Source organism: Trichosurus vulpecula, chromosome 1, assembly GCF_011100635.1.
Source record: "Trichosurus vulpecula isolate mTriVul1 chromosome 1, mTriVul1.pri, whole genome shotgun sequence".
Taxonomy (NCBI): Eukaryota; Metazoa; Chordata; class Mammalia; order Diprotodontia; family Phalangeridae; genus Trichosurus; species Trichosurus vulpecula.
The window spans coordinates 12,882,286-12,897,651 of record NC_050573.1 but is presented as its reverse complement, the minus strand read 5'-3'; the positions used below and the strand labels follow the sequence as shown (position 1 = coordinate 12,897,651).

Sequence of the window (15,366 nt, the reverse complement as noted above, 5' to 3'; positions counted from 1 at the left end):
AGCCAAGCCCCTGGTCTTGGAGGCCGGGTGACCCTAGCAATATAGATGAGAATGGGGCAACCAGGGATACCAGGGGCTCATTCTTTTGAAAACTATAGAAATTGAGCCATTTATTTTAGAGCTGGACCAGAGAGATCTTGTCTGTGAAAAAGATGGATAAGACTTCCACTACCTGCCCACCACTCTGGCCTGGTGTGAAGGAAGTACTTTGGAAACCTCAGCGTGCTAGAGAAAACCTGAAATCCATCCTACCCTGGCGCTTCATGAATCATCCCACTCCCTCTAGACAAACAAGAGGACCCCGGCACAGTAAACAGGGCTGACCTGGAACTAGCGACAAGGGTTCACATCCCACATCTCCCACAGGCTATGGGACCAGGGGCAAAGTCCTTCAGTCTGAGCTTTGGGGATCCTGCATGTGGTACCCCCAAACACAGCTAAAGCTCCAGTAAGGCAGTGTCTGTCAAGTGCCAGGTGGTGTTAAGGCCAGTTATCATCAATACTAATGAGAAAGGCAAGGTGGGGACCATGGGGTCTGTGAAAGGAGGGTGGCCCAGACAGCTGTGAACTCTGGTAAAGCATGGAGACACAAGAATGGAACAAAAGTGGATGTTCGGGCTGGAGGCAGCTGCCAGGTAGGTTGCATCAAACTCCCAGATCTCCAGGGAGACCACAACCTATGGCTGAGGACCCTCAGGGAACAAACAGACCAGATTTCTGCTTGAACGGCTTCTTTTTGCTCATCTTCTGAATTAGATCTTCCTTTGCATATTTCTGAAAGAATCTGTTTTAATTTAAACCTCACTACTGGCATAAAATCCACATTTAAAATGGCACATTACTCATCTGTGTTCAGAGAAACCCCTCCTCTGAGCAGGAAAAAACAATTCACAGCTTCCCAATACCCATCCCATACCACAAAAAAAAGAGAGATGGAGTCTGAATGAAGATTGAAACAGACTATTCTCTTTTTTTGTTTTATGTTTTCCTTTCTCACAGTTCCTCCCATTTGTTCTAATTCTTCTATACAACATGACTAATGTGAAAACATGTTTAATAGGAATGTATACGCAGAACCTATATCAGATTGTATGCCATCTTGGGGAAGGGGGGGAGAGGGGGAGAAAATTTAAAACTTATGGAAGTGAATGTTGAAAACAAAAAATAAATATATTCACTTATTAAAAAAAGGAAGATTCTTTGAAGGCCAAAAAAAAAAAATGAGAGATGAAAGTGCTGCTCTTAATACATAACTCAGCAGACAACCTTCCTTTCCCAGTCAACTACAGATCTTCCATTTATGCTTGTCTACGACAAGTCACCTCTAGATCTGTTGTGCCACTGACAAAATGAGATTAGAGTGGCCATTGCCTGAATGCAGAGGGACAAAACCCTTCCATCCAGTGCCCATCTCCTAGGCTAACCATTTCCTGATGGCAGGAGAGGGAAAAAAGGGCATCCTTCCATCCTGTATCAGTCTCCAAGGCTGGGCATTTCCTGAATGGAAGGGGACAGTACCCTTCTATCCTGTGCCCATCTCCTAGGCTGGCCTCTTCCTGTCTGCAAGGAGATGAAGAGGGAAAGGTGCCATTCCATCCCGTGTGGGTTTCCTAGACTAGCCATTTCCTGATGGCAGGCAGGGAAGAGAAAGGCACCATTGCATCCTATGCCAATCTCCTAGGCTGCTCATTTCCTGATTACAGAGGGACAAAGAGAGGCACCCTTCCAGCCCATGTGGGTATCCTAGGCTGGTTCTTCCCACCTTCAGGGGACCCTGCCTGCAGAGAAAAGACAAAAGGCAGCATTCCATTGCTTGCTGGTCTCCTGGACCATTCCTGCGGGCAGGGAACAGAGAACTACCATTCCATCTTGTTCCTTCCACCTATCTCCTGGCCTAGCCTACCAGCAAGGAAAGGAGAGAAACAGCATTCCTTCAGCTCCCTCAAGTGATCCCCTCACCTGAACTGCCTAGCACCCTGAGAGGGAAATCTTAGTCACGCTGAATAGGTACCTAAACTCATTTATCAATGACTAACACATTTGCACCATCACACTCCTCCTCACAGCTGGGATCCTGGACCCCTGGCTGCCTATTCATCAATTGGTTGGTGGGTGGTTGTCCTTTGTTCTTGAAGAGGACCAAAATGACATTACTATGGTAGAGTCAAGCCTCAGTGTGTCTAACTGTGGCTGATCAGAAGAGCTGAAATGCTCTACCACAGGTCAGGCACAAATAGTCCATGTGAACATTTGGGGTGGATACTGTACATTTGGGCATCTCGCATTTCTTTTGAGCTACTTCAGTTCTGCTTTGCTCACAGAGCACAGCACCTTCTCTGATGAAGGCACATCATGCTGGGCTGTCCTGTACCAGTGTCTCCCATGTCACACAATCAATTCCAACGTTCTTCAGAGAGACCTTGAGAGTGTCCTTGTATTGCTTCTTCTGACCATCAAGCAATTTTGATTACATTAAATTAAAAAGTTTTTGCACAAGCAAAACCAATGAAACCAAGATTAGAAGGAAAGCAGAAAACTGGGAAACAATTTTTATAGCTAGTGTTTCTGATAAAGGCTTCTTTTCTAAAATATCTAGAGAACTGAGTCAAATTTATAAGAATCAAACCATTCCCCAACTGATAAAATGGCCAGAGGATATGAACAGGCAGTTTTAAGATGAAGAAATTAAAGCTATCTACAGTCATATGAAAAAAATGCTCTAAATCACTATTGATTAGAGAAATGCAAATTAAAACAACTCTGAGGTACTACCTCACACCTATCAGACTGGCTAACGTGACAAAGCGGGAAAATGACAAATGCTGGGAAAATATGTGAGAAAACTGGAACACTAATGCATTGCTGGTGGAGTTGTGAAGCGATCCAATCATTCTGGAGAACAATTTGGAACTATGCCCAAAGGGCTAGAAAAATGTGCATACCCTTTGACCCAGCAATACCACTGCTAGGTCTGTACCCCAAAGAGATCATAAAAAATGGAAAAGGACTCACACATACAAAAATGTTTATAGCAGCTCTTTTTGTGGCAGCAAAGAATTTGAAATTGAGGGGATGCCCATCAACTGGGGAATGGCTGAACACATTGTCACATATGAATGTAATGGAATACTATTGTGCTATAAGAAATGAGGAGCAGGTGGATTTCAGAAAAAAGCCTGGAAGGACTTAGATGAACTGATGCTCGGTGAAATGAGCAGAACTAGAACATTGTACACAGTAACAGCAGCATTGTATGATGACCAACTCTGAAAGAGTTAGCTCTTCTTAGCAATTCAAGGATCTAAGGAAACTCCAAGGAACCTGTGATGGAAAATGCTATTCAGATCCAGAGAAAGAACCATGGAGTCTGACTGCAGATCAAAGCATATTGTTCTCTCTTTTTTTTGTTCTTCTCGTGGTTTTTCATTTTTTGTTCTCAATCTTCTTTCACAACATGATCAATGTGGAAATGTTTAATATGATTGTACATGTATAGCTTGTAACAGATTGCTTGACATCTTGGGGAGGGGGGAGAGAGAGGGCTCTGGCATTGGAGGAATTGGGTTCAAATCCTGCCTTTTATGATGACTAACTTTATGTGACCTAGACTCCCACAGGTTTCCAATTGGACTCCCTGCCTCGAGACAGTCCCCAATTCAGTCCATGCTGCTGCCAAAATGATTTTTCACTCCCCTACTCTTTATTGCACTTTATTGCTCCTAGGAACAAACAAATTCCTTGATCCATCTTTTCAAACCCCTCACAACTTGGCCCCACACCCTCACAGGCAGGGATACAGCCACAGGCACTTCTCTCTGCCCCTCACCCACAATACTCCCTTCTGCTGCCTTTGTCCTGGCCATCCCACACCACCTTCACCACCAAGCTCAAGCACAATCTTCAGAACGAGACCTTCCTTGCTCCCCTGCTCGCACCCTCCCCCCTTCCCTTGTACCTCCCCATCGACAGGGAAGCTCCTTCTGCACACAAGCTGCTTCATTCACTGTAGTGGCATACCCAGGGCCCGGCACATAGGTGCCCTGTGACTGACACTGGACAAGTCACTGAAGTTGGACTATCTGGATCTCAGGGTGTTCAACTCAATGGCTTCCAAGGTCCCCTGCAGCGCTGGATGTCGGCGGCTGACCTTGACCTCTCCCCCTTCGCACCCCAAGAGTGAGCACGCATGGGATCATCACCGACCACAAGCACGCACACCTCCCTTCCCATCTACAGAAGAGCCAGGTATTAGTAGGCAGCCTTTTTAAAATGCCCAACAAAATCTATTCAAGGACAGTCTTTATCTTTTCTTTTTATCATTAACTTATTCATCCATGAACACAAACATTCCAATACACAAAGAACAGAAAGGAAACCAGGAAGCTGGGTTATCTACAGCTAGTTTGGGAAAAGCATTAAACTGAACAAGCAGCAAAGCACTGCCCTGTTTACCCTTAATTTCAAGGGGTATCTCCTGGATTTCTTCTGTGTTTTGTTTTTGTCACGTCTCTATTGTCTCTATCGCTCATCGATTCTGAAGCTCATACCCGGGTACCTCCGAGGGGAGGGGAAGGAGCCCATTCCCCCTTCGAGGGGGGCACTCAGGGCAGTCACATCACTTTCTCACCCAGCTGATCTCTTGGAGCACAGCCTTCTGCAAGATGATGTCAGAGGGTGGACACCGGGGAGCAGCTTCCAGATCCTTTGCCACTGGAGAGTACCCAAGCCTACCCCTGCTACAAGACTTCATGGCACCTCTGCCCCTCCCTCACTTTAAGCTTCTTTTTATGTACTGTCTTCCCCTTTGTATCAGTGGCACAAAGCAGATGGAGTACTTGGCCAGATTCAGGAAGATCCGAATTCAAATCCAGCCTTGGACAGCTATGGGACCCTGGGCAAGTCAGTTCACCTTTGTTTGCCTCATTTTACTCAGCTGTAAAATGGGGATAATAATCGCAGGGAAGTTGTGAGGATCAATGAGATAATAACTGTAAAGCGCTTAGCATAGCACCTGGCACATAGTAACACGTCATTATTCTTAATAAATGTTTACTGATTCTGACCATACTGCCATTAACCCACTCACCTCTTCTAAGATTCCTCTCCTGTATCAAAATGCGTAGAGTCCAGCAAAACGAATCACCACATTGTTCATATCTCACGCCACCATTCCAGGATACCGCCTCTATGCCAACAGGTGCTTCCTTATCAGTCTTCCTGAAGCCAATATTGATTCCTGATTGATCAGCTCTTTGAATCCATTTATATAACTGCGGTCATCAGAAACATTGTTCTTGTGGTTCCGCTCATTTCAGTCTGCATGGATTCGTCTCAGTCTTCCCAAGTTTCTCTGAATTCTTCATATTCATCATTTCTCATGGCACAATAATATCCTCTAGCATCCATATACTAGAACGTGTCCAGCCATTCCCCCATTGAGGGCCGCCCGTCTACGTGTACTGCTATATTTCTGTACCCTTTCTTCTCTCTGACCTCTTTGGTTTAGTAGTGAGATTCCCAGGTCAAAGGATTTATCTAGCGTAGTGACTTTCTGAACCAATGCATAGCTCTACCAATAGTACATCAGTGTGCCAAGGAGGTAACACATGAGAAATGATACTCCACCAAAGATACCAGTGAGTGAAGTAAGTAGAAGATTCAAGAGCCCAGTTGGCTGACTATAAAAAACAAATGTGGTTCAGGAGAGCAAAATATCCCCTTCTATAAAGGCTCTCTTCTAACAAACAAAGTTTCCCACACGTACATCATTACACAAGACTCCCTCAAAGACGAAGCAGAGATAACCTTAGTATCAGGAAAAGTACAAAGCAAGGAAATAAAAGCTCTCTAAAGATGGTCAGTCATCAGTATCACAGGGGAGAAAGAACATAGAGTCCAAATGAAAACAGATTCAGAGTGTACACAGCAACAGCCACATATATGGTGATCAACTAGGAAGGACCGCTACTCTTAGCAGTACGATGATCCAAGATGAAAGATGCTATCCACCTCCAGAGAAAGAACTGATAAGAATCTGACCGCAGATCAAAGCATGCTTTGTTTTTACTTTATTTTTCTTGGTTGCTTTTTGGGGGGGGGGGGCAAGGGGATCTTGTATTTTCTTTTACAACATGACTAATATGGAAATATATTTTGCATGACTGCACATGTGTTAGCAACTATATCAAAATGCTTGCCTTCTCAATAAGGAGAAACTCAAAATTTTTTTTAAAATGGATATTAAATTTTTTTTAACATGTAATTGAAAAAAGTAAAATATTTTAAAAAAGAAAATTGATTTGGGTAGGGCAGAGCCAGAACCAAGATAGTGGGCTAAAATGAGCATTTTTACCAAGCTTTTCACAAAAAAAATGGAAAAGATGTCTTGAGAAGGGGAGTGAAGAAGAACGGGGGAAATGACTTTTCTATAAAAGAGGAGCACAAGGAAGAGTTTTCACAATGGAAGGGAAAATGGTGGGGACCAGGCAACCACTGATCCTTAAAGGGAAGTTGCTAAGAGCAAGTTTGGTGGGGGGGGCGAGTGAGAAGAGGGAGGGTTTATTAAGGGAGGCAATAATCAGAAGAGGGAACAGGGTCAAAAAAAAAAGAGACAGATTGAGAAAAAGAGAGAGAGAGAGAAGGATAAAGGGAAGAGAATTAGGATGCAAGGGAGACAGACAGTTAGCAATCATAGCCATGAATAGGATGAACTCATCAACAAAAGAGGATAGATAGCAGAAAGGGATTAGAAACCAGAACCCAACAATGGAACACACAAAATTAAAAGGCTGGAGCAGAATCTATTATACTTCAGTTGAAGCCCAAAAGGCAGAGGGGTAGCAATCATGATTTCAGACAAAGCAAAAGCAAAAACAGGCCTGATTACTTTTTCCACTCACGACCCCTTCAGCACTTCTTAAACTGAGAGTCACACAACAGACAATTGAAGGAATAACAATACTAAACATATATACACCAAATGGCACAGTATCTAAATTCTTGAAGGAAAAGTTAAGTGAATTACAATAAAAAGTTACTATACTAGTGGAAGACCTCAATTTACCCCTCTCAGTTCTAGACAAATCTAACCATAAAATAAATAAGTTAAGGAGATGACTAGAATTTCAGAAAAGTTAAATATGACAGCCCTCTGGGGAACAATGAATGGGAATAGAAAGAAGTATATCTTTTTTTCACCTTTTACATAGCACATTCACAAAAAACTGATCATGTATTAGTGCATAAAAACCTCACAAACAAATACAGAAAAGCAGAAATATTAAATGCCCCCTTTTCAGATCACAAAGCAAGAAAAATTACATTTGATAAAGGGCCTTTGAAACATAGATTAAAAATTAACTGGAAAATAAACAATCCCAAAAAGTTGGTCAAAGAACAAATCACAGAACCAATCAATAATTTCATTAATGAGAATGTCAAAAATGAGACAACACTCCAAAATTTGTGGGATGCAATAAAAGTAGTATTTAGAGGGGAAATTAATATCTCTGAATCCTTACATCAATAAAAGAAGCAGGTTAATGAATTGGGCATGCAACTAAAAAAAACTAAAAAAGAACAAATTAAAAATCTCCAAAACACCAAATAGAAATCTAAAAGAAAGAATTGGTTTTATGAAAAAGATAAATCATTGGTTAATTTGATTAAAAAAAAGAAAACCAAATTACCAGTATCAAAAATGAAAAGAGGTGAATGCACAACCAATAAAGAGGAAATTGAAGTAATATTTTGCTAATGAAACTGCCAATCTAAATTAAATGGATGCATATTTTTAAAAATACAATTAAAAGAAGAGGACATACAATCAACAGGTCATAAATGAGCTCCCAAAGTGGGGAAAAAACCCCAGGACCAGATGGATTTAAAAATTAATTTCTACTAAACATTTAAAGAACTAATTCCAATACTACATAAATTATTTGAAAAATTTTTAAAAAGGTAAAAGATTCCTACCAAATTCTTTCTATCACATAAATATGGTTTTGATACCTAAACTAGAGAGAGCAAAAACAAAGAAGACTATAGAGCAATTTCCCTAATGAATACTGATGCAAAAGTTTAAAATAAAATACTAGCAAGGAGATTAGAGCAATATATCACCAAGATCATATACTATGACAAAGTTGGATTTATTCCAGGAATGCAGGGCTGATTCAACGTTAGGAAAACTACAAGCATAATTGACCATTTAAGTAACAAAAACAAGAAAAATCATGTGATTATCTCAATAGATGCAGAAAAGGCTTTTGACAAAATATAACACACATTCCCATTAAAAACACTAGCAAACATTGGGATAAATGGAATTTTTAAAATGATGAGTAGCATCTAAAACTAAAAGCAAGCATTACCTGCAATGGAAATAAACTAGAAACCTTTTCAGTAAGAACAGGGGTGAAGGGAGGATGTCCATTATCACCATGACTATTTGCAATATTGTACTAGAAATGTTAATCATAAGACAAGACAAAGAAATTGAAGGAATAAGAATAGGCAATAAGAAAAACAAAACTATGCAGATTATATGATGTTATACTTAAGGGAACTCAAGAGAAGCAAGTAAAAAAACTAGTCAAGGGGCAGCTTGGTGGCGCAATGAGTAAAGCACCAGCCCAGGAGTCAGGAGGACCTGAGTTCAAATCCTGCCTCAGACACTTGACACACTTACTAGCTGTGTGGCCTTGGGCAAGTCACTTAAATAAAGTCAAAACAATTAATAACTTTAGTAAAGTGGCAGGATATAAAACAAACCCACATAAGCCATCAGCATTTCTATGTATTACCAACAAAACCCAGTAAGAGATTATGTTTTGCATGATTTCACATGTATAATTGATATCACATTTCTTGCCTTCTCAATGGATGGGGGAAGGATTGAAGGAAGGGAAAGAAGTAAGAATTAAAATGTTTTTAAAATCAATGTTAAATTTTTTTTTCAAAAAAGACAGCAAGAAATTCCATTTAAAATAACTGCAGACGGTATAAAATACTCAGAGCCTACCTGCCAAGAACATACAAAGGAACTACATGAACACAATTACAAAGCACTTCTTACACAAATAAAAGATCTAAACAACTGGAGAAACATTAATTGCTCATGGGTGGGCTGAACCAATAAAATAAAAATGACAATGCTAATTTACTTATTCAGTGCCATGTCAATCAAATCACCAAAGAATTATTTTAAAGAGCTAGAGAAAGAAAATGACAAAATTCATCCTAGAGGAAAAAAGGTTAAAGAATATCAAGGAAAGTATGATGAAAGGGGGTCTAGTAGCACTAGATTTCAAACTAATACGTAAAGCAGTAATCATCAGAACAGTCTAGTACTACACAAGAAATAAAGAGCAGTGGATCAAGGAAATAGAGCAGGTACACAATATACAGAAATGAATGACCACAGCCACCAACCCAAATATTCACGTTACGAGGGCAAGAGCGCACTATCTGACAAAAACTGCTGGGAAAACTGGAAAGCAGTCAGGTGGAAACTAGCAATACATACATACATACATACATATATATGTGGTTATATATATAGTTATATATATATAAAACCATATATATAACAAGAGAAACTCAAAAAGAATTCATAATTTAAACATAAAGGGGTAGTATCATAAGCAAATGGGGGGGAGCATGGAAAAATTACCTATTGGATCTAAGGATAAGGAAAGAGTTTATGACCAAACATGAGATAGAGTACAGTTGTAAGTAAAATGGATAATTTTGATTACATGATATTGAAAAGGTTTTGCACAAACAAAAACAATGCATGTAAATTAGAAGGAAAGCAGGAAACCGGAAGAAAAATAATTTATAGCAAGTTTGCCTCATAAAGGTCTCGTTTCTCAAGTATATTGAACTGAGCCAAATTTATTTAAAAAAAAAAAAGCCATTCCCCAACTGATAAATGGTGAAAGGACATGAACAGTCAGTTTTTGGAAGAAGAAATCAAGCTTTCTTTTTTTTTTTAATTTTAATTTTAATTTTTAGTTTGCAACACTCGGTTCTACATAATTTTGAGTTCCAGATTTTCTTCCCTCCCTCCCTTCCCCCTCCCCAAGACAGCATGGAATCCCATATAACTTCCATGTATAACTTCGCATTGAATTAATTTACACACTAGTCAAGTTGTGGAGAAGAACCATGACCAATGGAATGAGTCATGAGACAGAAGAAACAGAACTAAAAAAAACAAAAAAAAACAAAATACAACCCAAGAATAAATACAAAAGAGAGAGAAAAAAAAGGGGCAGGAGGAGAAAAAGGCGAGCATGAAGTGTGCCTCAATCTGCATTCATACTTCATAGTTCTTTCTCTGGATGTAGATAGCATTCTCCATCGTGAGTCCTTTGGAGTTGTGCCTGCACTTTGTGTTGCTGAGAAGAGCAAAGTCTGTCAGGGTTAGTCCTCACAGAATCCATATATCTGTGGTTGTGTATAATGTTCTCCTGGCTCTGCTCCGCTCACTCAGCATTATGTCATGTAGATTTTTCCAGGTTGTTATGAAGTCCGTATCATCCCCATTTCTTATGGCACAATAGTATTCCATTACCTTCATATACCACAGCTTGTTCAGCCATTCCCCAATTGATGGGCATCCCCTTGATTTCCAATTCTCAGCTATCACAAAAAGAGCTGCTATAAATATTTCTGTACATATGGGTCCTTTTCCCACTTGTGTGATCTCTTTGGGATACAACCCTAGAAGTGGTATTGCTGGGTCAAAGGGTATGAACATTTTTATAGCCCTTTGGGCATAGTTCCCAATTGCGCTCTAAAATGGCTGGATCAGTTCACAACTCCACCAGCAATGTAACAATGTTCCAATTTTCCCACATCTTCTCCAGCATTTATCATTTTCCTCTTTTGTTATTTTAGCCAATCTGACAGAAGAAATGTGGTATCTAAGAGTTGTTTTGATTTGTATTTCTCCAATCAGTAGTGATTTAGAGCATTTTTTCATATGCCTATAGATATCTTTAATTTCTTCCTTTGAAAACTGTCTGTTCATATCCTTTGACCATTTCTCAATTGGGGAATGACTTGTATTCCTATATATTTGGTTCAGTATCCTGTATATTTTGGAAATGAGGCCTTTATCAGTGACACTAGTTGTAAAGATTTTCTCCCAATTTTCTGCCTCCCTCCTAATCTTTGCTGCATTGGCTTTTTTTGTACAAAAACATTTCAATTTAACACAATCAAAATTATCCATTTTGCATTTTGTAATGCTCTCTATCTCTTGTTGGGTCATGAATTCTTTTCTTTTCCATAAATCTGATAGGTAAACTATTCCTTGCTCTCCCAAATTGCTTATAGTTTCAGCCTTTATTCCTAAATCATGAACCTATTTTGACCTTATTTTGGTATACAGTGTAAGATATTGGTCTATGCCCAGTTTCTGCCCTACCATTTTCCAATTTTCCCAGCAGTTTTTGTGAAAGAGTGAATGCTTAGCCCAGAAGCTGGCCTCTTTGGGTTTATCGAAGAGGAGATTGCTATAGTTGTTGACTTCTCTATCTTGTATTCCTATCCTATTCCACTGATCAACAACTCTGTTTCTTAGCCAGTACCAGGCAGTTTTGATGACTGCTGCTCTATAGCACAGTTTAATATCTGGTATGGCTAGGCCACCTTCTCTAGCATTTCTTTTCATTAACACCCTAGATATTCTAGACCTCTTGTTCTTTGAAATCAAAGCTTTCAATAATCATCTAAAAATGTTCTAAATCATTATTGATTAGAGAAATGCAAATTAAGACAACTCTGAGGTACCACCTCAGACCTATCACATTGGCTAACATGACAGAAAAGGAAAATGACAAATGAAGGGGATGCGGAAAAGCACAGATACAAATACACTGCTGATGGAGCTGTGAACTGATCTAACCATTTTGAGAACAATCTGGAACTACACCCAAAAGGCTATAAAACTGTCCATATCCTTTGACTCAGTAATATCACTAGATCTATAACTCAAAGAGATAAAAGAAAAAAGGAACCACATGTATAAAAGTATTTCTAGCAACTCTTTTTGTGGTGGCAAAGAATTGGAAATTGAGGGGATGCCCATCAATTGGGGAATGCCTGAACAAACTGTGGTACATGATTGTGATGAAATATTGTGCTATAAAAAATGATGAAGGGGATGGTTTCAGAAAAACCTGGAAAGATTTGTATGAACTGATGCAAAGTGAAGTGAGGAAATCTAGAAAGAACTTTGTACATAGTAACAGCAGTATCGTGAGGATGATCAACTGTGAAAGAGTTAGCTATTCTTATCAATACAATGATCCAAGACAATTCCAAAGGACTCATGTTAAAAAATGCTATTCACCTTCAGAGGGAGAACTGATGAACTCTGACTACAGATTGAAGCACATTTTTTCCATTTTATTTTTCTTGCTTTTTATTCACATTTGGGCTAATGAGGAAATGTTTTGCATGACTTTATATGTAAAAAAAAAAATCAGTAATAATGACCATCCATGGTCCCAGGGGATCGAGGATAATGAATGTGGTGGGTGACAGGATAACTATGCAGGACATGAGACCCATTTTTGAACTTTGTCACTATGAGAATTTGTTTAGCTTGACTATGCATATTTGTTAAAAGGATTTTTTTTCTTTTTTTTGGCGGGGCAGGGGAGTTTGGTAGGGAATAAACATTGAAATTGACTGAAATAAAAACTCGATAAATTTAAAGAAAAAAGAGACTCCTCATCAGCCATCAGCAGTGAGGTCTTCTAGATGTGGTGATGAATGCATGACAACACTGAAAGCCTCCTGCATAAATACCATTTCCACTTAAGAGGGAAAATCCAATGTATTAGAAGATTACCCCTGCCGATATGCTGACCTCGTATTAGAGGGACAAACTCTAGAACTTGTCCACCTGTCTAGATCAAATAAGCATGGCAACTGGACAATAAGCTGGGCTTAGAATCACACAGGAGAAAGCTAGCAGGCTTGATAGTCTTTGAGAAATTAGAAAGCCCCTTTAATGAATTTATTATAGTTGGACTCGCAACAAGTCCAAAGGGAGAAAAATTGATAAAAAGAGACTTTCTGATTGCTGTCTTCAAGTATGCCATGGGCTGTGGGCCTCACAAAGGGATTCGAATTGGTCTGTTTGGCACCTAAGGACAGAACCAGGAATGATGGTGAGAATCTGCATAGAGGAAGACAGGAGGTCTGTGATCAGAAAACACTTCCCAACAACAAAACTTTCCTAAAGAAGAATGGATGGGGCGGGGTGGAGGGCAGCCCCACAGCACCCTCCCTGGGGGCCTCAAAGCTCAACTGGGGGCCAATTAAAACAAATGGGAGGTTTCACCTCACATACAGCAATTTGGCAAAGAGGAGTCAGTGCTGGAGAAGCTGTGAAGGACCAACAGTAGCAGGAGAGATTCCAGGTCAGGAACAGATAGGGGTCCACACCCCAGAGGCTCCTTCCCAGGTTAAATAAAACCCTATGACAGTGTGCCCAACATCCTCGGGGTCAAATCACTGTCAAACACAATAAACAACCTCCCCCTCAACTGACTTCCTGTCCACATATACAAGCATCATTAATAACCAAGATTACAGAAATCCCCACTCCTCTATGAAGTGCTTCACAGACGACAAAATCCTTCCTTTGAAGCCCAGAGTGGGCAGCGTGAAGTCTCTTCTACTGCTTTCACAAAGGAGGAAGGGGAGGCTTCTGCAGGGCCAAGGTGAGGACAGCAAGCATGCAAGCAGGGTGTCCAGAGCGAGTCCAGTGCCCTTTAGACACTGCTCTGTGTAGCTTTACACACCAGGCATTTTTCAACAAAGCCTTCCTCCTCAGTGCCAACCTTCTCTAACCCAGCCTTCTATAAGGCAAAGACAACAAAAGCCTATAGAACCAGCCCTGGCAGCACATCCAGCATAACCCCCACGTGCATGGGCTCTATAACAAGAGAAGGGAGCACTAGCCATCACTGATCCTCACTGACTGAGACTGGTCTTGGCCTTTTACGTGATTTCTGACATCTCGTTGTGTCATTTCCAGTGACAGAAAAATCGGTTCTACTTTCTTTGCTCTGCATTAGTTTATTCTAATCTTCCGATGTTTCCCACCTATCATCTTTGCTGATTGATAGGGGGAGACGAAAAAACCTTGGCTGTTTTATTAATAGTTTTAAAATTTGCATTTCTTTCCTTTTTAGTGATAAGGAACACCAGTTTCATAACGCTGTTGCCAGTTTGCATTTCTTCTGAGAACGCTGCGTTCTCTGACCTAGGGTCATCTCTCTGTGGCACCTCAGTTAATCTTTGTATATGTCTCAAGCCAGCTCAATCTCAAACCAGCAATATGCCCTGTCCACACCATCTTGTTTCTCCCATCCAGGGCCCTAGACTGTGCATGTATTAACCCATGCACTTAATATATTATCATCGCATGAATGAATATATACAGCAAAAGGCAACAAAACTCAACCAATATCTATTTAGTATTTTAACAAGTCATGCACTGTGGTGAGGGCACAAAGACAAAAACCAAACAATCCCTTCTCTCCAGGCATTGATGCGGGTGCCTCCCAACCAAGGGATAAAGCACCTACTATGTGCAGGCACCATGAGAAAGGCCTCACTTGGTTCTCATGAAGACAACCCTGGGTGAGAGGGCTGTTACTGTCCCTATTTTACAGCTGAGGAAACTGAGGCTGGGAGGTGAAAGAGCTAGAAACACAGAGAAGTCAGAATCGAGACAGAACAAAGGAACCGTGTGGGGCAGAGAGAGCTCAGGTGCCTTGAAGAGGGCACAGAAGGGAAGCTTCAGGAAAGAGGAGGAGTGTGTGTCACTGACTTCTGCACTGGCCCGTGGTGACTCATCCTTCCCACCCACATCAGCAACTTCAGAAGCTTGCAGGAGAGGAAGGCCTTGCAGCCTCACATGCTTTAAGCAGCCCCAGATTAATCCATACAAATGCTCTCTTACCTGCTGCTCCAAGACAATCATGTTCAGTGCTGCCAGCTATAAAAGGTCATTTGGGTTTTTTGGTTTGTTTGTTTTTGCTTTAAAGGTAGTGAATGCAAAATTTATGAAAAGGAAAGTCTCTGGGAGGGGAGCAAATCGAGGGAAAACTATGCTGATGCAAAAAAAAAAAAAAAGAAAGAAAGATATCAATAAACCTTCTTTAAAAAAAAACCAATTTCCCTGGGTCCATGTTGTTCTTCCCCAGGCTCTGCTCTCGGAAGAACTGAAATGCCCTCAAAGCAGGGACCATCTCTCTGCCTTTATCGCCGTATCCTGAGCTCGTGGCAGACACTTAGGATGTGGCAGCTACACTGAAGTGGGGAATGGGGGAAGTG

General features: G+C 40.6%; 1 protein-coding gene across 1 annotated transcript in view; it reads right to left on the bottom strand.

The window, feature by feature from the left end:
• PRR14L (proline rich 14 like) overlaps positions 1–15,366 on the bottom strand; it is a 65,114-nt gene that overhangs the window by 30,421 nt on the left and 19,327 nt on the right. The window lies entirely within an intron of this gene.